Source organism: Stegostoma tigrinum, chromosome 7 (genome assembly GCF_030684315.1).
Source record: "Stegostoma tigrinum isolate sSteTig4 chromosome 7, sSteTig4.hap1, whole genome shotgun sequence".
Taxonomy (NCBI): domain Eukaryota; kingdom Metazoa; phylum Chordata; class Chondrichthyes; order Orectolobiformes; family Stegostomatidae; genus Stegostoma; species Stegostoma tigrinum.
In genome coordinates this window covers 14502038-14524017 of record NC_081360.1, presented here as the reverse complement: position 1 = coordinate 14524017, position 21980 = coordinate 14502038, and positions in this window count along the sequence as shown.

The window sequence follows — 21980 nt, the reverse complement described above, 5'->3', positions numbered from 1 at the left end:
AATCTAGAGCTCGTCTCTCCATTTATTCCAGAGTCCCCTTCTTCTCCCCCATTTCTGAAGAAGGGTCCAGACCCGAAACGTCAGCTTTCCTGCTCCTCTGATGCTGCCTGGCCTGCCGTGTTCATCCAGCTCCACACCTTGTTATCTAACATGCTGTGTTTCACTTTGAGAAAACGTTCGGAATCTGCAACTGTGATGAGGTACTCCTGGTTACAACTGGAGAGAAGTTGTCTACGGTGCCCATTCATAATGAAGCATGCTCCATCATGGCTGCATGGACAACAGAACAGATTGAATTCAATTATGATAATTAATGGTTGAATGTTGCCCTCCTCCAATTCTGGCTTCTTCTGCAATCCCCCATTTCCTTTACCCACCATTGGTGGCCATGCCTTCAGCTGTCTAGGACTAAGCTCTGGAATTTCATTCACAAACCACTCCACCACTTCTCCTTTAAACTCCTCCGTAGATTCTACTTCTTTGACCAAACATTTAACCGTCCCATTTTACAACTCCTGTGACTCGGTGCTAAATTCATCTCAAGCAGCCTGAGACATTTCACACTGTTTAAAAACGCTGCATTAAACGAAGTTTTCGCCGTAACGTGTGGCTGACAACCCACTCGTGAGATCGAGGTCGGTGGGCTGTTGATAGTTCCTTAACCCAGCAAGACTTAGAAATTGCAGGAGAGAGGAGGGCAGAAAACTGGACCAGAACAATTCAATATTGAAAGGAAAACTTCACATCACACTGGGACTGGCAATAGAATGATTTCATGAGATTTATTATTGTCACATGTACCTAGGTACAGTGAAAAGTTTTGTTTTGTGTGCAGTACAAGGCAGATCATACCATACAAAGTGCATTAGGGTAATAGGACAGAGCGAAGAACACAATGTAATGGCTGTAGAGAAGGTGCACAGATGGTGAGATCAACATTAAATTTAAAATTTGAGAGGTCCATTCTAATAACTACAGGGAAGAAGCTGTTCTTGAATCTAAACTTCTTTATCTTCTGCCTGATGGATGAGAGTACAATCAGAGTGGGAGGGGTCTTTGATTACGCTGGTTGCTTTCCTGAGGCAGTTGGAAGTATAGATGGAGTCAATAGATGGAAGATTGGTTTGAGTGGGGCTTGAAATTAAAGAGTTACTGCACTGCACTTTATGCCTCACTGCCTCATTCACTTCTAATTGTAAGGCGTCTGAACAATTTATGGAGAATGCAGTGAATGACAATTTAAGTAACAGACATATGAAAGGTGACAGCCACAAAGAACATCAACCATCCCTTCGCTGGGCTCCAGGGCCAACACACATACCCCTAAATCCCAGAGCAATGAAGGCAGCGACAAAGCATTCATCTATATACTCCATTACTGAGCTTTGCATGACACTTATAATTAAGACTTACATTAAGCAAGAAACCTGAGGATTTAACAATTAATTACCTAGCTGCAATATTTCTTATTTGCTCCACAGGATTTTCACTGTGCTTGTGTGGTTTGATATAATTGATTGATTTATAAGAATGAAATGCTAGCTAGAGGACTCTAATACCATAATACATTCATGTTCTTTTTTTAAACTTTTCATAATTCCACACAATGATATGGTTTGTGACACATAAATACTGCTGCACGCTACTACGTTCAGCTGAACAGACTCTGTTTTCTCAGTACAAGGCATTTACTGTACAGATTAAGAGTCTATTTAGTGTAGCGCTCTTTCTCCATCAACGTGTGCCTCTCTCTGATCCTCAAGTCTCTTTTTCAGAGTTTCTCAACATCTCCGAAAAAGGAAGACATGCAATGTTAGTGCTTTTGTAGTGTGGTCTCGGTAGCAGGAAGGAATGGCAGTCAAGTTGTGCACAGGAAGTTCCTACAAACTGCAATGTGATCATTGGAAGGATGCATTTAGATACTGACAAATATTTAAAAAAATGAAATTCCCAGTGACTAACAGGAAGGCCCAGCAGTCCACCGAGATAGATGTGTAAGATTCCTTTGTTCAAGCCAGAGTTCTGCCTAGTGCTCGGTACAGATATTTTCCTAATCAAATTGTTCAGAAATGTTATTACACCCTTCTGAAGCAGTTGGGACTTGAACCCAGGACTCCTGGTTTGGAGGTAGGGGTACTACCACTGCACCACAAGAGTCCCAGTGTTCTGTCCGTCAACCAAAGTCAACATTATCAGATTATCAGATTCTTTATCACACTGAGAGCTAGCGTGCTAGTTGGCTGCCCCAGTTCCTCCGTGACTAATAGTGACCGGATGCCAAGAAAGGGCTTCTTTGGCCACAGAAAGTTTTGGAATGCCCTGCCAATGTGGGCGGCACTGTAGAAATGTAAACTCTTCTTCCAAGAGAGGATTTAAGGAGGAAATAAAATGCTTTGGGATAACGCTGCCAATCTGCAAAGAAAATTCAAATGATCAACTGTATATACTGCCTCTCATTTCTTTTATGAAAACCTACGACGGGATTAAATAATTGAGACAGATCTGGGAGTCGATGAGCCTGCCAGAGCAAATCAGAGAAATGATTTACTACAATAAGAATAGATGTGAGGCAGTGTGTGCATGGCTGAATGCACAGTTCCCATGAATAAGAAATGATGCCTTTGAAATGCACTGAGGTGCCCTGAAACTTCATCTATTTATGTTGTCATTTAATCTGGCTATCCCAAACTAGCTACTTAATCCTGTTTCAACACAGCAGCATTCTAACACATAAGCAGAATACACTGTATGCTGGGAATGTGAAATTGAAACAAAGCTGGAAATATTCAACAGATCTGGCAGCATCTACAAAATTGGCCCCACTCTTTACCTTCAGGTGCCTATCCAGTTCCCATTTGAAAGCCGCAATTGAATCTGCCTCCACCACTCTCTCAGGCAGCACACTCCAAATTTCAGCCACGTCCTGCATTGGAAACATTTTTACTCATGTTGCCATTAGTTATTTTGCCAATCTTCTTAAATCAATGTTGGGGAGACAAAATGCAGCCTGGGCAACCGGTTCGCAGAACACCTACGTTCTGTCTGCAAAACTGAGCTTCTGGTTGCCTGCCACTTCAACATGACGCCTTGATCCCTGGCCAACATCTCTGTCTCAGGCTTGCTTTAGTGCTGAGGAAGGGTCACCGGACCTGAAATGTTAACTCTGTTTTTTCCTTCACAGATGCTGCCAGACCCGCTAAGCTTTTCCAGCAACTTTGTTTTTCATCTTGATTTACAGCATCCGCAGATCTTTTGGTTTTTATGCAGTGCTCAATATTGAGTTCAGCAATTTTAGCGCCTGAACACTTTCTTCCAACTCCTACACAATGGGTCTTGTCATCACGTGGACTGCTGCCACAACCAAGACATTGTCATCTACTAATAGCCCCCTTTAGTAGCTTTTCATTCTCTCAGGCTGACATTTACCCATTCCTTTGTTTGGAAACTGTTGTCCTCTCTCCCTCTCTCTCTGGACTCCATCTCCACCTATTGTTAACTCCTACCACTCCCCCACCCCTTCTTTAACACATTTTCCAACCTTTCCCAGCCACAATCCATTCTGAAGAAGGGTCACTGGACCTGAAATGTTAACTTTCTCTCCACAGATGCTGCCGGACCTGCTGAGTTTTTCCAGTAATTTTTGTTTGTGTTTCTGATTTCCAGCATCCGCAGTTCTTTGATTTTTCTTTAAATCGATGTGGTCTGGTTCTTGAACTTTTCACTATTGGGAACAATTTCTCCCTATCCACCGTGTCTGGACTGTTCATGATTTGAACATCTCTAACAATTCCCCTGGTCTTTCTCTGAAGAACAGCCACAGTTCCTACAATCTCTCGACATAACTCAGTCCCTTATCCCCATAGTATTTCTTGTAAGTAGTTTCTGCACCGTCTCCAAAGACTTAATTCTGTAAATCTCTCCTAAAATGTGGTGTCCAGAATTAAACACAACCCTCTGGTTTTGGCTTAACAAAGTGTGGAGCTGGATGAACACAACAGGCCAAAGAGCATCTCAGGAGCTGCTTATCTCGGATTCTCCAGCATCTGCAGTTCCCATTATCTCTGGCTTTGGCAATATGTTTTATACAGATTAATCAAAATTCTTTGCTTTTGTGCTCTGTACCTTTATTTATAAAGCCCAGGATTCTGCAACTTCATTAATCACTTTTTCGACCTGCTCTAGCACCTTCAACAATTTGTACATATAGCTGCAGATTGCTCTGTTTCTGTGTTCATTTTAGAATTGTTCCCTCTGCTTTATATTTCCTTTCCATGTTCTTCCTACCAAAATGTGCCACTTCACACACTTAAACATCCTTATGTTACATTTCTTGTTACTTTTCTACATCACACCAACCCGACTGCGTTCTTACAAAATCATAGAGTCTTAGAGCTGTACAGCATGGAAACAGATCCTTCCATCCAACTCATCCAGGTATCCTAAATTAATTTAATCCAATTTGCCCCACTTCCCTCCAAACCGTTCCCGTTCATGTGTTCTATCTATTTCATTATATGATCATGTTTCTTGCTACTTGCAAATGTCAAAATGGTGACCCGCACGCTCCAGCCTAGTTCATGCATAAATGAAGAAAAGCTTAGTGCCAATCCCAAGGGAACACTGCTGTACACATTCCTTCAGCTTATAACACAACTTCTGACCAGTACCACAAAAAGAGAAAGTGCTGGGTAAACTCAGCAGGTCAGGCAGCACCACTGGATAGATAAACAGAGTTCACATTTCAAGTTCAATACGAGTCTTCTTCAGAAATAAAGAGATGGAAAAGTGACGGTTTTCATTCTGTAAAGAAAGATGAGGAGGAGTCGCAAGTGGAACGGAAGGAAAAGTCAGGGAAAAGTTAGAGGCCAAGACAGCTTAGAGATCAAAGGTGCCATAAACTAAAAAAAAGGGAGCGGTAATATTTGTAGAGAAGGTGTGGGGCACAGGTGGTAATAGCACAGTAAAGGTCAGCTCTGACTGAAAGCAAACTTATGAAAAAGGTACAGTCACTGGGGGAAGAGATATCAAAATGGAGGTCAGAGTTTACGATCTGAAGTTGTAGAATTCATTGTTGAATCCAGAAGGCTGTAAGCTGAGCAAGTGGAAAATGAGGCAGTGTTCCTCCAGCTTGCACTTGATCATTGCTGGCGAATCCTCAACGAACCTTCTCTGGTAATCCCTCACCACCACTAGTCTCTATTTCCTGTTCCCTTGGCAACTTCATATCTACACTGCCACTTCCATTAAATTTGTTGGCGAGCCTAGGAATGTGGCACTTAATCAAATGCTCTTGGAAAGTCTACATAAAATATATCAAGTTCTCACCCTTTCCATTGCTGCATCAAAAAAAATCGTGTCAGTTAAACAGAGATAATGGGAACTGCAGATGCTGGAGAATCTGAGATAACAAAGTGTGGAGCTGGATAAACACAGCAGGCCAAGCAGCATCTTAGGAGCACAAAAGCTGACGTTTCGGGCCTAGACCCTTCATCTGATGATCAAATAAACGTGATGATGTCTTTCCTTGAGTAATTACACTTGTCCAAGTGACTGTTAATTTTGAATTAGATTATAATTTCTGAGAAGGTTCCCACAATAAACTGTTTCATCTGTACTGTCAAATGACTGCCAGACTACTCGGACCCCTTGGCATCAGGGTAGCCCACAAACCCACCAACACACTAAAACAGCAGCTAATGAACTTAAAAGACCCTATACAGACAACAAATAAAACGAACGTCATCTACAAAATACCTTGCAAGATCTGTGACAAACACTACATTGGACAAACTGGCAGGAAGCTAGCCACCAGGATACATGAACATCAACTAGCCACAAAACGACATGACCCACTATCACTCATATCCTTACATACAGATAAGGAAGGACACCACATCCATCCTAGGACAAGCCAAACAGAGACATGCACGAGAATTCCTAGAAGCATGGCATTCCAACCGGAACTCCATCAACAAACACATTGATTTGGAGCCAATCTACCATCCCCTGAGAAAAAGAACAGGAAACGACATCACCAACCCAAGGAAACCCAACCAGATAAATAGAAAGTGGGACATAACACCAGCGCTTCGTCGGAGGCTCACTGATGATGTTACCTAGAATGGTGACGAAACGTCTGAAAACTAACCTTCCAGCTCAGCGAGCAAACTCACATCCAGTACTGTTTGGTTTATCCTTTTTAACTCTCCAGTCCTCTGACACCATCCTTTAGTATCTGAGGAGGATTGGAAGATTATGACCAGTGCCTCAAGTTATCCCTGGAAACAATCAATGCAGTCCCAGTTACATATCCATTTTAATTACGTCCAGTTGTTTAAATATCCACTTTTCATCAATTCTTAGCTAGCTCAGTGTCATAATGTCCTCCTCTTCGCTGTGACTCAACAGCATCTCCTCCCTTTTTAAAGACCCTTGCTAAGTATTCATCTAGCACCTAATCTGTAATTGACCACACCGCTCCTCAAACCACCCTTCTACCACTTACAGTGAAATTGCAGTATCTCAAGGTTGGGCGACTGGGAAGTTCTGGTTATGTCAAAGTCCATGTCTAACGACAGAACATCAGTTCCCATTGAGCAATGCCTGTGATATGCCAGAGCTTTACCCTGGTTACAGTGGATCAGCCACACTTGCAAACGAGCAATATCTGACCCACTCGCTGAATTGTGAAACGCATGTGTGTTTGGTGTGATCTAAAGATGGAAAACCCAGACAGATTTCAAGCTTCGAAAGGCAGAAAGATTTGAAGCATTTTCCAACATGACTGCTACTTCCTTGTAAATGTCCAACTGGAGACCTGGCTGCTGTCAGCAGGGACAGTGTTTGGTGAATGCATGGTATCAGAGTCGTACTGGGAATTTCACAGTCTTTTTGCCTTTTCACTTCAGTGTATAACCTGTCCTAAAGGTAGAAAGTCTTGTGGCATTTCTGTCCTACAGTGAGGTACTGTAATTGCCCATATACTTACTTACTCTGCTGTCTGTTGCAAGATCACGTAAGCACCACTTTGGCGCCAGCTCACATTTCATGAGGCAATGTTTGACTTGAATTTCAAGTGGAGTCTCATGTGACTTGACTTAAAGATTATACTGTACACGCCTGTAAAAGACTTGCGGACTCTTTTTTACGTTATCTCTTCTCAAACTTTCTCTTCGCTCTCTTTTCTGTCTGTACTTTCCACAATACATGATCAAGTAAGATGATCAACCCGACGCTTGTCACTTTGTAAAAACTGAAAGAACTGCGGATGCTGTAAATCAGAAACAAGAACAGAAATTTTCGGAAAAGCTCGGCAGGTCTGGTAGCATTTGCAGAGAGAAATCAGAGTTAAAGTTTTGGGTCCAGTGACTGTTCCTTAGAACCTGTCACTTTTTTCTCTTTCATTTTACTCTACACAACTTTTGTCATCCAGGGTGTGCTAGCATTACTTTGGTCAACTTTGCTTGCTTAAGGGAAAGTACTTCAACTGTACTTGAAGCAGCTGCTCTTGATCGAATAGCCTGTAACTGTTCTGTTACAGTTTTGTCTATTGATCTGCAGTTCTAATTCACACTGGACAGATGTGTGCTCATCCCACTAAATTTGGTCACTGCACAGTTGTAATTTTTACTCCAAATTGCTTCTAGGCCTTGTCCATAGTCAAAATGAATCTTATGATATTATAATCACTGTTCCTTAAATGCCCAATAAGATCCAGTTGATCCACCTTCTTACCCGGAACCAAGTCCAGCAGTGCCTCCTTCCTTGCGAGGTCAGAAACACACTGATCAAGAAGATTCTTCTCAACATGCTTCAGAAACTCTTTCTCCCTCTGCCCGTTATGCTATTGCTAGCCAAATCTGTTTTAGGATTATTCAGGCCGTCTATTACTATTGCTGTACAATGTTTGAGTGTCCCTACAACTTCCCTGTAAACTTGCTCTTCAATGATCTTTCCCATTATTTGGTGGCCACAGAACACATCTGGTGTTATAATGGTACGGTGCCTTTATCATACCCAGCTATCTGAGTATTACCAACAATTTCCTTTTTCTTTTATTCCTACAGATTTTTTACTGGCACAGGCCTTTTAAAAAAAAATGTATAGTTTTGGGCTTCTTGCTTAAGAAAGGTTTTGAATGTATTTGGAGCAGTTCAGGGTAGGTTTCAGCCAAAACTTGGGATAGTGGCAGTATTTTACAGAGAACAGTTGGACAGATTGCCCATGCATTCATTGGAGTTCAGATGAATGAGGTAGGTGGTATACTGAAACATAGGATCCTGATGGGACTTGACAGGGATGCTGGAAAAAGAACTTTCCTCTTCTGTGTGCATGTATGTGTGGGTCAGCAGGTGGGGAAGGTGTGGGTGGGAATCAATTAAATCTAGGTTTGTGTTTCATTAAGGCTGAGAAATAGATTATCGATCAGTAGAGGAAGGGTTATGGGGAAAAGGCAGGAAAGCAGACATGAGAAATGTTGGATTAACCATGACCTTATTGAATGGTGCAGGAGGCTGAACAGCTTACTCCTGTATAAAGTGTGAAGCTGGATGAACACAGCAGGCCAAGCAGCATCTCAGGAGCACAAAAGCTGACGTTTCGGGCCTAGACCCTTCTTCAGAGGGGGGGATGGGGAGATGGTTCTGAAATAAATAGGGAGGCGGATCGAAGATGGATAGAGGAGAAGATAGGTGGAGAGGAACGTATAGGTGGGGAGGTAGGGAGGGGATAGGTCAGTCCGGGGAGGACAGACAGGTCAAGGAGGCAGGATGAGGTTAGTAGGTAGGAAATGAAGGTGCGGCTTGAGGTGGAAGGAGGGGATAGGTGAAAGAAAGAACAGGTTAGGGAGGAGGGGACAAGGTGGGCTGGTTTTGTGATGCAGTGGGGGGGGGGACGAGCTGGGCTGGTTTTGGGATGCAGTGGGAGAAGGGGAGATTTTGAAGCTTGTGAAGTCCACATTGATACCAGGGTTCCCAAGCAGAATATGAGTTGCTGTTCCTGTAACCTTCGGGTGGCATCATTGTGGCACTGCAGGAGGCCCATGATGGACATGTCGTCTACGGAATTGGAGGGGGAGTTAAAATGGTTCGCGACTGGGAGGTGTAGTTGTTTATTGCGAACCGAGCGGAGGTGTTTTGCAAAGCGGTCCCCAAGCCTCCGCTTGGTTTCCCCAATGTAAAGGAAGCCACACCGGGTACAGCAGATACAGTATACCACATTGTCAGATGTGCAGGTGAACATCTGCTTGATATGGAAAGTCATCTTGGGGCCTGGGATAGGGGTGAGGGAGGAGGTGTGGGAGCAAGTGTAGCACTTCCTGCGGTTGCAGGGGAAGGTTCCGGGTGTGGTGGGGTTGGCCGGGAGTGTGAAGTGGACAAGGGAGTTGCGCAGAGAATGGTCACCCTGGAAGGCAGACAAGGGTGGGGATGGAAAAATGTCTTGGGTGGTGGGGTCGGATTGTAGATGGCGGAAGTGTCGGAGGGTGATACGTTGTATCCGGAGGTTGGTGGGGTGGTATGTGAGGACGAGGGGGATTCTCTTAGGGCAGTTATTGCGGAGGTGGGGTGTGAGGGATTTGTTGCGGGAAATGCGGGAGACGCGGTCAAGGGCGTTCTCAACCCGCATGGGCCCCAGCTATGCCTGCCTCTTTGTAGGTTATGTGGAACAGTCCCTTTTCCGCACCTACACTGGCCACACACCCCACCTCTTCCTCCATTACATTGATGACTGTATCGGTGCCGCCTTTTGCTCCCCAGAGGAGCTCGAACAGTTCATCCACTTCACCAACACCTTCCACCCCAACCTCAAGTTCACCTGGGCCATCTCCAACACATCCCTCACCTTCCTGGACCTCTCTGTCTCCATCTCAGGCAACCAGCTAGAAACTGAAGTCCACTTCGAGACCACCGACTCCCACAGCTACCGAAAATACACCTCCTCCCAGCCACACCCCTGCAAAAATTCCATCCCCTATTCCCAATTCATTAGCCTCCACCACATCTGCTCCTAGGACGAGGCATTCCACTCCCGCACATCCCATATGTCCACATTCTTCAAGGACCGTAACTTTTCCCCCACAGTGGTCGAGAACGCGCTTGACCGCGTCTCCCGCATTTCCCGCAACACATCCCTCACATCCGCCCCTGCAATAACCGCCCTAAGAGAATCCCCCTCGTCCTCGCATACCACCCCAACAACCTCCAGATACACCGCATCATCCTCCGACACTTCCGCCATCTGCAGTCTGACCCCACCACCCAAGACATTTTTCCATCCCCACCCTTGTCTGCCTTCCGGAGAGACCACTCTCTCCGCAACTCCCTTGTCCGCTCCACACTCCCCTCCAACCCCACCACTCCCGGCACATTCCCCTGCAACTGCAGGAAGTGCTACACTTGCCCCCACACCTCCTCCCTCACCCCCATCCCAGGCCCCAAGATGACTTTCCATATCAAGCAGATGTTCACCTGCACATCTGCCAATGTAGTATACTGTATCCGCTGTACCCGGTGTGGCTTCCTCTACATTGGGGAAACCAAGCAGAGGCTTGGGGACTGCTTTGCAGAACACCTCCGCTCGGTTCGCAATAAACAACTACACCTCCTGGTCGCGAACCATTTTAACTCCCCCTCCAATTCCTTAGACGACATGTCCATCATGGGCCTCCTGCAGTGCCACAACGATGCCACCCGAAGGTTACAGGAACAGCAACTCATATTCCGCTTGGGAACCCTGCAGCCCAATGGTATCAATGTGGACTTCACAAGCTTCAAAATCTCCCCCTCCCCCACTGCATCCCAAAACCAGCCCAGCTCATCCCCTCCCCCCACTGCATCACAAAACCAGCCCAGTTCGTCCCCGTCTCCCTAACCTGTTCTTCCTCTCACCCATCCCCTCGTCCCACCTTAAGCCGCACCTCCATTTCCCACGTACCAACCTCATCCCGCCTCCTTGACGTGTCTGTCCTTCCCGGACTGACCTATCCCCTCCCCACCTCCCCACCTATACTCTCCTCTCCACCTACCTTCTCCTCTATCCATCTTCGATCCGCCTCCCCCTCTCTCCCTATTTATTCCAGAACCCTCACCCCATTCCCCTCTCTGATGAAGGGTCTCGACCCGAAACGACAGCTTTTGTGCTCCTGAGATGCTGCTGGGCCTGCTGTGTTCATCCAGCTTCACACTTTGTTATCTTGGATTCTCCAGCATCTGCAGTTCCCATTATCTCTGATCTCAGCTTACCCCTGTTCCTGTTTCTCATGGTAAATAAGGGGTTCCCGTTTCATACAGAAATGGGAAAAATATTTTTCTCTTCAAGTATTGAGTCTGTGGAACTCTCTTCCTATGATAGGAGTGGAGACAGAGTCATTGAATATTTTCAAAGCAGAGGCAACAGATTATTGTCTAAACAGAGAGTCAAAGGTCATCAGTGGTAGATGGGAAACGTGGAGTTGAGGTCATAATCCAATCAGCCATGGTCTTATTGAACGGTGGAGCAGGCCTGAAAGGCTGAATGGCCTACCCCTTGCTAATGTGTAGGTCTCTATTAACACGTGCACAATAACATGCACTTAGCTAGAAAACCTTAACTGATTGTCATCAAGATGTCAATGTTCCTATTTGGAAATGAGAAGCTCTCATGTACGGTCTGTAAAGGTAGGCAGATGTCAGCCGTGACTCCACTGGTGGCATTCCCACTTCTCATTCAGAACAATGCAGCTTCTAATCCAAATCAAAAGGCAAACAATTCTAGGCTGACATTCCAGTATGGCTCTGAAGGAATACTGCACTTTCAGATGCGCCATCTTTCTGGTGATGTGTTATATTGAGGTCTGTCAGCAAAACCAGTTTATAGCATTGCTGATTGGGAAGTCTCGGTGCACGAAAATTGGATACACTGTAACAGCAAATACATTCGAAGGGTACTTTATCCTTTCTTCGCTTTTGGGAGATCTGGACATTGTGAAAGGCACCACATTCAACCTATCACCAGGACCCATTTCTCAACGATAATGGGAACTGCAGATGCTGGAGATTCCAAGATAATAAAATGTGAGGCTGATGAAGGGTCTAGGCCCGAAACGTCAGCTTTTGTGCTCCTGAGATGCTGCTTGGCCTGCTGTGTTCATCCAGCCTCACATTTTATTACCCATTTCTCAACTGCCGTGTTGTCACGATTAACTTGCAAAATAGCACCATCTGGTGATATTAAAATGGTACTGCACAGTAAAATTCCTGTCTTTCCTCATCCTTCGCAAAGTGTGGGAGAAAATGTTTGCGTGTAATCAGGCCAAATATGACACCTAGGCACGGAAGGAGATATTCGTTTCGGTGACCAATGGCCATGCTAAAGAACTAGGCTTGACAAGAGTATCTCAGAGGAACCGGAAGTGGAGAGGCAGGGTTTAAGGAGGTTACAGAGCTTGAAGGCCTGTATGTCAGATAAATGTCAGGGTTACACAAAAAGCAATGCAGAGAAACACAGAACTAGGACAGGGTTGCAAGGCTGGAGAAAGTTACAGAGACAAATATGGAAGAGGCGATGGAATTCAGAAGTGAGTATTTTGAAATCGTAACTGAAACAGAAGGCTGGAGAGAACACTGATGGTTTTTCGCAGATGGAAAACCTTCAGTGAATGAAAGTAAATACTCTTTGTTAATGTTGTATCTGTGAATGCCTCAGTTCTCAGCCTTGGCTCAGTGGTAATACTACTGTCTTCAATTCCTGAGAGTCAGGGCTTTAATTCTGACTGCAGAGCTTTCAGCCTGTGATCCAGGCTGACGTTCCAGTCCAGTATTGAGGGAATGTTGAACTGTCAGAGGTGCTACCTTTCAGATAAAATGTTGTAAACCAAGGCTCCACCTGTCCACTTTGCCATTATTTTGAAGAAGTACAGTGGAGTCAAATTTATATCTTATTTAATATCACAATAAACTAATTATTCACCTGTTATTAAATTGCTGTTCATAGGAATTCGCGATGTGCAAATTGCCTGCTGCAGTTCCTAAATTATAACTGTGGCTACACTTTAAGCATACTTATCTGACTGTAAACTGCTTTGATATGTACCAAAAGAACTGCAGATGCTGTAAATCAGGAACAAAAACAAAGTTGCTGGAAAAGCTCAGCAGGTCTGACAGCATCTGTTAAGGTAAAAACAGGGTTAACGTTTCGGGTCTGGTCACCCTTCCTCTGAACTCCTGAGGAGAACACCAGACCTGAAATGTTAACTCTTATTTCCTTCACAGTTGCTGCCAGACCTGCTGAGCTTTTCCAGCAACTTTGTTTTCATTCTTGCTTTGAAATGTACGTTAGTTTAACAAATGCCAGTTTCTCTTTGGCTCGATTTTCATCTTGACGTTAGTTGTCATGGCATGGTGGCTTAGTGGCTAGACAGCATGGATGGCTCAGGGGTTAGCACTGCTGCCTCACAGTGCCAGGGACCTGGGTTCGATTCCACCCTCAGGCAACTGTCTGTGTAGAAGTTTGCACATTCTCCCTGCGTCTGCATGGCTTTCCTCTGGGTGCTGTGGTTTCCTCCTATAGTCCCAAGATGTGCACGTTAGATGGATTAGCCATGCTAAATTATCCACAGTGTTCAGAGATGGGTAGGCTATGTGCATTAGCTGTGGGAAATGCAGGGCTACAGAGATGGGATTGGGAAGGGGGTATGGGTCTGGATGGAATGCCCCTCGGAGAGTTGGTGTGGACTTGTTGGGCTGAATGACCTGTTTGCACACGGTAGGGTTTTATTGAAACATAATGATTATCAGCACCCTTAAGGCACTCCAAGTGCTTTATACCAGAAGCTTCACTCTTACTTCAAATATCAGCCCAGCTTGAGATTGGATGAGGTAGTGAGGGTAATGAAACTTCCCCTCCACTCACACTTGAAAAACCTCAAAAATATGTTAAAGTCCACAACAATAAATTGAAGCTGGTTAATATTAAACAAAAAAGGACCTTTCCTTTGAAGCAGACCATGCTCCACTTACAAAAGTATAGAACACACAAAATAGCTTATATCATTAGCCCTTCAAAACATTTTCTTTCCAAAACATCCGAGCTGAAGATATATTTTACCACACATGGCAATACTCCCTGATGGAATGGGATACAGCTACACCTCTAAGTGAATATGCCATAACAGGGAATGGGGTTTATGGAACAATGCAGTTTCATAGAATGAGGTAAGAGAGGAGCAGACCATTTGGTCCATCATGTCTACGCACGGAGGCTAGGGAAACAATTTGCCTTGTGCTTCCCAAATATTTTCCATTTTAACCAAAGAAATTCTTTGGTCCCTGCAACTTTAGAGGTCTGTGTGTTAACTAGTGGCACTTTCCCACCATTTGGATTTCTCCATTTTCTCAGAAAGCTGTTCAACCTGTAACCACAAACTATTGATTCCAGCCTCGCTCCATCACAGCTGGAGAGCAATGGAAGAAAGAACAGGCAGCCAAATGAATAACCTGATCTTGTGTTCAATTTTCAATTCATATCAGCTCGAATACAGACAGGTCATGCTGGATTTTTTTAATGCAGTATACATTACAACACAATGTGCATATAATCTAAATTCGCTTCATGGGATGCAGGCATCAGTGGCTGGGCCAACATTTATTACCAGTCCCCTGTTGACCTTGAGAAAGTGGCGATGAGCTGCCTTCTTGGACTGTTGCAATCCATGTGCCGTCCAGTCTCATCTCATTTCCTTTTGAGGCTCTGTAGGAATTGTTACAACTGACTAGCTTTCCCATTTCACAAAGCAGTTCAGAGTCAACCAATGCGTCAACCATGGAGTTACATGTAGGCATGACCAGGTAAGGACAACAGTTCACTTCCTTAAAGGACATTTGTGAACTGTTTGCGTGTTTCCTGACAATCAACAATGGTTTCATGGTCACCGATAGATTGTTAATCCCAGATTTTTATAGAATTCAGATTCTACTATCTGCCACATTGGTCTTTAAACCCATGTCACCAGAGCATTACCTGGGTCTCTGAATTACTTTTCTGGTGATAATACTAGGCTTCACCTCCCCAAAATTATATATATATATTTAGCCAGGGTGGCGTGTCATGCCAAAATGGCTTAAGACTGGGTTAAAAGGTTGTTTAAGACTCCCACCCATAATGTCTGCCAATTGGAAAGACACAGCCAAGAAGTGCTAGTGGGCACCACTGCCTCTTTCAAATCATGCACCTTCTTCACCTGGACATATACTATCTATTACTTCACTGGGTCAAAATCCTGGACGTTCCCACTCAACTGTACTGTGAGGCTTCAGAGGTTCAAAAAGACATTTCACGACCACCTTCCCAAGAGCAAAGTATGGGTGGGCAATAAACGATGGGCTTTTCAGAGGCTGCCACATCCCAAGCATAGATTTAAAAATATTGAATATGATGAAGAATTGGATGCACAAATACAGAGGGCTTGAATGGCCTTCTTTCTCCATTGCTATCTAATAACCTCTGTACTGAGGAAAATACACTTTCCCAGAAGAATCAAGCTTACTGGGTGGGTACAAGTTTTTTTTGCTTTCTTCTCTCGCATTTTCTTCCTTCTCTGCTATTTTGTTTTGCTTACTTCTTGTTGAAGAGCTTAGTCACGGTGACGGCATTAGTAGTGAGTAGGCCCGGCAACGCAGACATGTGGCGGAGGTATTGGAGAGAGTTTGGGTTCCTGGTGGCATTCGTGTCCAGCGCAGACTCATGGGAGCACCAGCGGAGAGGAGTTTGGGCCCGTGATGAGGCCCGGCAGTATCAGCAGCAGCTACATGGACGAGGCGTTGCCCGAAGTGGTCTCATGGCAGCGGCAGAGCCAGGCTTGGGCCATTTTGGTACCCGACAGCATCTGCATTGTCGAGGGTCAGTGAAGATGTTGGAGGAGGTGAGATGGCGCCAAAGAGTAGCAACTTTCATTCTAGTGTCAGCAGAGCGGAGAAGGGCCCACCAAGCCCATGACGGAACTCTGAGCAAGAAGAATTGTAAAATGTTTCTGCAAAGATCTGTATCTCGCATTGTAGGTGAGGTTGTTGACTTACTCACCGAGCTGGCTTGTTTTCATTCAGACGTTTCACCACTGTGGTAAGTCCTCCGCCCATAATGCAATCAACAAACATATAGGATTGGACCCCATATACAAACCCATACAGATCAAAACCAGAAATGACAATACTCACCGTAATGGACCGGACAGCGTAAATTCCAAATGGAGTAGAACAACATCGCTTCATCGGAGACCCCACTGATGATGTCACCTAGCATGGTGATGGAACGTCTGAACGAGAACAAGCCAGCTCGGCAAGCAAGTCAACAACCTCAAAAATTGTAAAGCTGCACATTTTCTTTATTTCTTCTTTTTTCCGCCTTTATAATCCGTGTTTTGGTTTATTTTTATATCTTTTAAAATGGCACCAGAGAGTCGCAACACCATACCATGCTTTTCACTGAAACTTGTAACAAGATGCTTGGACAATAAGTAAATCAAATCAAATCCGAAGTTCAGTCATATATTTTGATCTCAAGTGTCTCATGAAAATCCACAGCACTTAAAACTTGTAAAGGTTATTTACTTTCTTGTAATTGGATACAATATTTTCTCTCGGTGATAAACTTGGGCAGGAGATAACAAGGAAAGTATTCAGGCTTCATGCCATCTCCAAGGTTACTTCATGAAGAAGCTGATGAGTGGGGTTCTATTTGACTAATACTTGGCGTGGAATCTACACAGGGCCTGACATGGGGAGCAACAAGCCTTGCTTTCAAACTAAGTACTCTACATTAAAGCATGACTCTCTCAAGTGAGTATTTTTTTATTCCTTCACAGGAATGAGAGCATTGCTGGGTAGGCCAGCATTTCTTGCCCATCCCTAATTGCTCAGAGGGCAGTTCAGAGTCAACCAAATTGCTGTGGGTCTGGAGTCACATGTAGGCCAGACCAGATCAGGATGGTAATTTCCTTCCCTAAAGGGAACACATTATTGGACCAACACAGTATGAAACTGGATGAACACAGCAGGGCAAGCAGCAGAGGAGCAGGAAAGTTTGACGTTTCGGGTCGAGACCCTTCCTCCTTTGGCCTGCTGTGTTCATCCAGCTTCACACTGTGTTATCTCAGATTCTCCAGCATCGGCAGTCCTACTATTTCTGTAACAATATTGGACCAGATGGGTTTTTCCTGACAATCAGCAATGGATTCATGGTCATTATTAGATTCTTAATTCCAGATATTCGTTGAATTCAAATTCCACCATCTGCCGTGGTGGGATTCGAACACAGATCCCAGAACATTATCTGGGTCGCTGGATCAACAGTCCAGTGATAATACCACCGGGCCATTGCCTCCTCCAAAGTGCAGGATGGAGAGTTTTACTCATTATTACCCTCATTGATCTTGCGTCCTTAGTATGCAGTCTCTTGCCCACTGGACGGAAACAAGATGCCAAGAATTCCTGACATGGAAGTCTGAGTGGCTATATGATGGCCCTGACTCACCGCTTACTCCTTGGGATCTCTGTCTTGTTTACCCAGGACCAATCAATCAGGACACGCTGCATGGCTACACGCACCCCATGCCCACAGGCGCTGATGTCTGACAAGTGCCAGCCTCCCTGCACCATCAGGACACATCTCTGATCCACTTACAATAGACCTTGGCAATTTTGTGCTATACTTTGGAGCAGGCACGAGATTTGAAATGTTTGGCACACGGACAAGGTATTCGGCTTACGGATCAGACAAGAGTGCATTTCAGAGATACTGGCCTGCTTTCTCATTACGCTCACAACATCCCTGCTTTTCCTTTTAGTGATTTCCTCTTTCCACAGCCAGAGACAGTACTGTCTCCATGCACAGTTCAGACACAAAGCCAGGTGGCTTGTCCTGGCCATCAACAGTGATCAGCCAAGGAGACCAACATGTTGCTAAGTGGCATTTGGCCACATCTCAAAATCTAAAGAGGACGTGTCCTCAGTCACATCAAAGCAGAACCTGACTTGGAATGGTGTGGTAGCTCAGTGGTTGGTACTGCTGCCTCACAGGTCTAGTGGCCCAGGTACGATTCCAACCTCAGGCGAATGTCTGTGCAGAGTTTGCACATTCTCCCCGTGTCTGTGTGGGTTTCCTCCAGAAGGTGTACAGGTTAGGTGGATTGGCCATGGGGAAATGCAAGGTTGCAAGGATAGGGCAGGATCTGGAGTCTGGGTGGGATGCTGCATTTCAGAGGATGGGTGTTGGTTTGATGGACCAAATGGCCTGCTTCCACACTGCAGGGATTTTGTAACCTTCAGTCAGGGCTCCTGGCACAGCAGCCTCTGCTGACAGTCCAGGGGCTTGGGCTCCATCATTTGCCCCCTTGGTGGGGGGGGGAGTTACAGTTTTCTCCTCGAAGCAGGTACTTCACCAACCTCTCCCTCTTCTCACTTCACCAACCCGTCTTGGCTCTTTCTGTCCTTTCACTGAACGAGGGAAAGGGAGCAATTGAGTGAGGTGGAAGTGAGTGGCACAGCTGTTGATGCCAGTGCAGATGGAAAGGGGTATAACAGAATGTGGGGTGGGGTCCCAGGGTGAGAGTAGGCATGCAGGGTTAGTGGTGCGAGGGGATTGGGTGAGTGAGGGAAGACTATTCAGGCGATAGTGTGAGTCATTAGAGCATGAGCCTTAGCGGGAAGTGTGAGGGATCAGAGAGAAAATGGGGGCATTTTTAGCCACAGCGAGCGGGTTAAGTGGGCGTGCAGTGGGCAAAAAGGGTACTCTTACAGGTATCGCAGACAGTTGATGAGGTGAGCTTGGGATGATAGTGCGGGTGTTGTATACATTACGCCTGGTGGGAAGAAACCCTCCAGTAAACGTGGAGAAAATGACATTTCGCCTGGAGCTGGTAACATTCAGCCCACAGGGCAGATCGAGAAAGATTATTTTTTTCTGGTAGGAGCCAGAGGGTGCTGTTGTGATAGGGTTGTGGAGGGGGAGGGGGGGTTGGGGAAGGAGGAGGAGGAGAAGGTGGAATCCAGAACCTTAGATCTTACTGCTCAGGGCAGAAAGCAGTTTTCAAACATGGAATCTGCAGCTCCTTTATGCCTGAGGGAAGCTGCTCAGTCACAGTTGTGTGTGTGTGTGTGTGTGGGGGAAAGTCAGTTAGAAACTACCCTCATAATTCCACCATTTTAGGCTATTGTTGACTGATGCCTTCCCTTTTTGACTTCTCATTCCGGCTCTTGTCTCATCTCCTGCTACTTGCATCCACAACTCTCCTTCAGGCACCCACCTGTCACTTCTAACATCTTCTTGAACCTAAGTGTCGTTCCAACCCCCCCATATACGTAAATTCCGTTCTGCACTGACAACCACTCCCTAACCCCAAACGAGGAACTGCCTGAGGGCTCTCTGTTTCTTTCCCGAAAAGAAGTCCATCCCATTCCTAGAGATATCAAGACCTGCAGATGCTTGAGTCAGAGATAACAGAGCAAACCAACTTTCCTGCTCCTCTGATGCTGCCTGGCTCACTGTCTTCCTCCACCTCCACGCTGTGTTATCTCCATCACGTCCCCAACCACCACCGAATCCGATTGGCTGAATCCATTCTCGCATTAAACAAACACGTCGTTCGGATCCACCTACCTCCTCTGAAAAGGAAGGTTGTCGCCAAGAGGACTCACGAGGGTCCAAGTCAACGTAAAAGAAACAGAAAATGCAGGAATTATCAGCAGGCTTACAAGGAGAGAGAGAGGAGAAACAGTGATAATGTTTCGGTCAGAAAATCTTTAATCAGAAACATTAAGGGCTCTGATGAACGGACATCTATACTCAAAATGTTAGCTTCCTGCCTCTCCACGGATGCTGGCTGACCCACTGTGATGTCCAACATTTTTTCATTTTCCGTACAGATTCCAGCACCCGCGACAATTTGCTCCTCAATCATAAAGTTTTTTTTAATACGAGTAATGCACGTATCCCCCAGGTCTTTCTGCTCCTGCACCACCTTCAGACTGTACGATTCATTCTATTTTAATTACTTTATTCCTATGAAAAGAAGTCCACTTCACACCTTCGCATTAAATTTAATCTCCTTTTTGTCTTCATTCTGCCAATTCATATCCTTTTGATCTCTTCTACTAATTTTGAAATTGTGTCCTGTTATCCAAGGCTTGGGTCACATAAGCATCAGAAACATCAAGTGCTAAAACTGATCCTTGGGGAACCTGACCATAATCTTTGTCTCCCGGCTGTTGAGGCATCATCGACCATTTCATTGTTTCCTGCCATTCAGGCAGTTACGTCCCTGCTGTCTCTTTTATTTCATGTGCTACAATTTTGGTCAGAAGTTTGTTATGCAACACTTTCATCAAATGCCTGGTAGAAGTACATGTACACCGCATAAACATTACGTTTAGTGATTCTTTTACCACAGTTGAGCACAATTCCCCATTCAGGAAACTATGCTGGCTTTCCCTAAATGACCTGTCAAAGCGACTATTCATCTTGTCTCAAATGACCTATTTGTTGAAACATCCCCACCACTGAGGTTAACGTCTGGCCTCTAGTTTATGAGCTCATTTTTACACCTTTTTTGAACAAGAATGTAACAATTGTAATTTTCCCGTACTCTGGCACTACCGAGTCTAAGCAAGAGTGGAAAATGATCCATTATCTCAATTTACACACTTTCTTTTGTCTCTATCCATGAATGTATCTGATCTGGCTGTGGCTCCTGACCAACTTTAATTGCAAACAGCCCATCTAGGACGTCTTCCTTATCAATTTCAAACCTCTAGAATCTGAACCCTGCTCTTTCACCGTACCTACGCAATATTTACTTCCTGGGTAAAGAGAGAGTGGAAGTATACCTTTAGCCATAATCCCTCTCTCCACTCAATTTCCCTTTTTGTTGTTAAATCTGCCCCACTCCTCCTTTGCAACTCTTCCATTATGCGTATTTAAAATATTTTTGGATTGCCTTTATGCCAGCTGTTTTCTCATATTGTCTCTTTGCCTCTCATTTATTTCCAATTTCCCCCGAACCTTCTATATTCAGCCCAGTTCCCCACTGTGTTTACCCTCGTAACATCTGCCACAAGCACAAGTTTTCTCTTTCTTAAGTCGTAGCTTGATTGTCATCAAGGGATTTTCTGAATTTATTTGCCTTAGTTTTAACATACAAGGGAATAGGCCTAGACTGGACCTAAACCATCTGCTCTTTAAAGATAGCCACTTTTCACCCTTCATGTTGCCTGTCAACCTTTATTACAATTTAGCCATGTCAGATCCATTCTAACCTCATTAACTTGGTATAAGCCAACTAATCTTACTTATATTCTTAATCTTTTCCATAGGCAGCCCTACCTTAAGATGCAATGATCACTATTACCAAAATGATCCTCCATTTCACTTCATTTCCAAGAATCAGCAGTGTCTCCTTTCTCACCGGACTGGAAATATACTGTACAATTGTTTTTTTTTCCCTTGAACATATGCGATTATTTTTACACAACTACAATCCAATTCTATATTTGCAAAACTAAATACTCCCAATTGTAATTACTCCATACATCGTGCACCTCTATTAAAAACCAAAAGAACTGCAGATGCTGGAAATCAGGAACAAAAGCAAAGTTGCTGGAAAAGCTCAGCAGGTCTGGTAGCATTTGTGGAGGAGAAAACAGAGTTAATGTTTCGGTCCGGTTCTGAGGAAGGGTCACCGGACCGGACCGAAACTCTGTTTCCTCCTTCACAGATGCTGCCAGACCTGCTGAGCTTTTCCAGCAACTTTGTTTTTGTTCTTGCACCTCTAATTCCCTTGCTAATTTGCTCACCTACATCTTTCCCATTCGTTAATGGCGCATGGAATAAGCTCAGCAACTGCACCCTTTCTCCTCCTTCGTTTTAGCCAAATCTTGACTGCTGTGGTGCACCCTCTCTCTCCAGCACTGCTGTCTCCTCTTCACCTTATATTTTCCTTTCTTTCTCGAAAACCT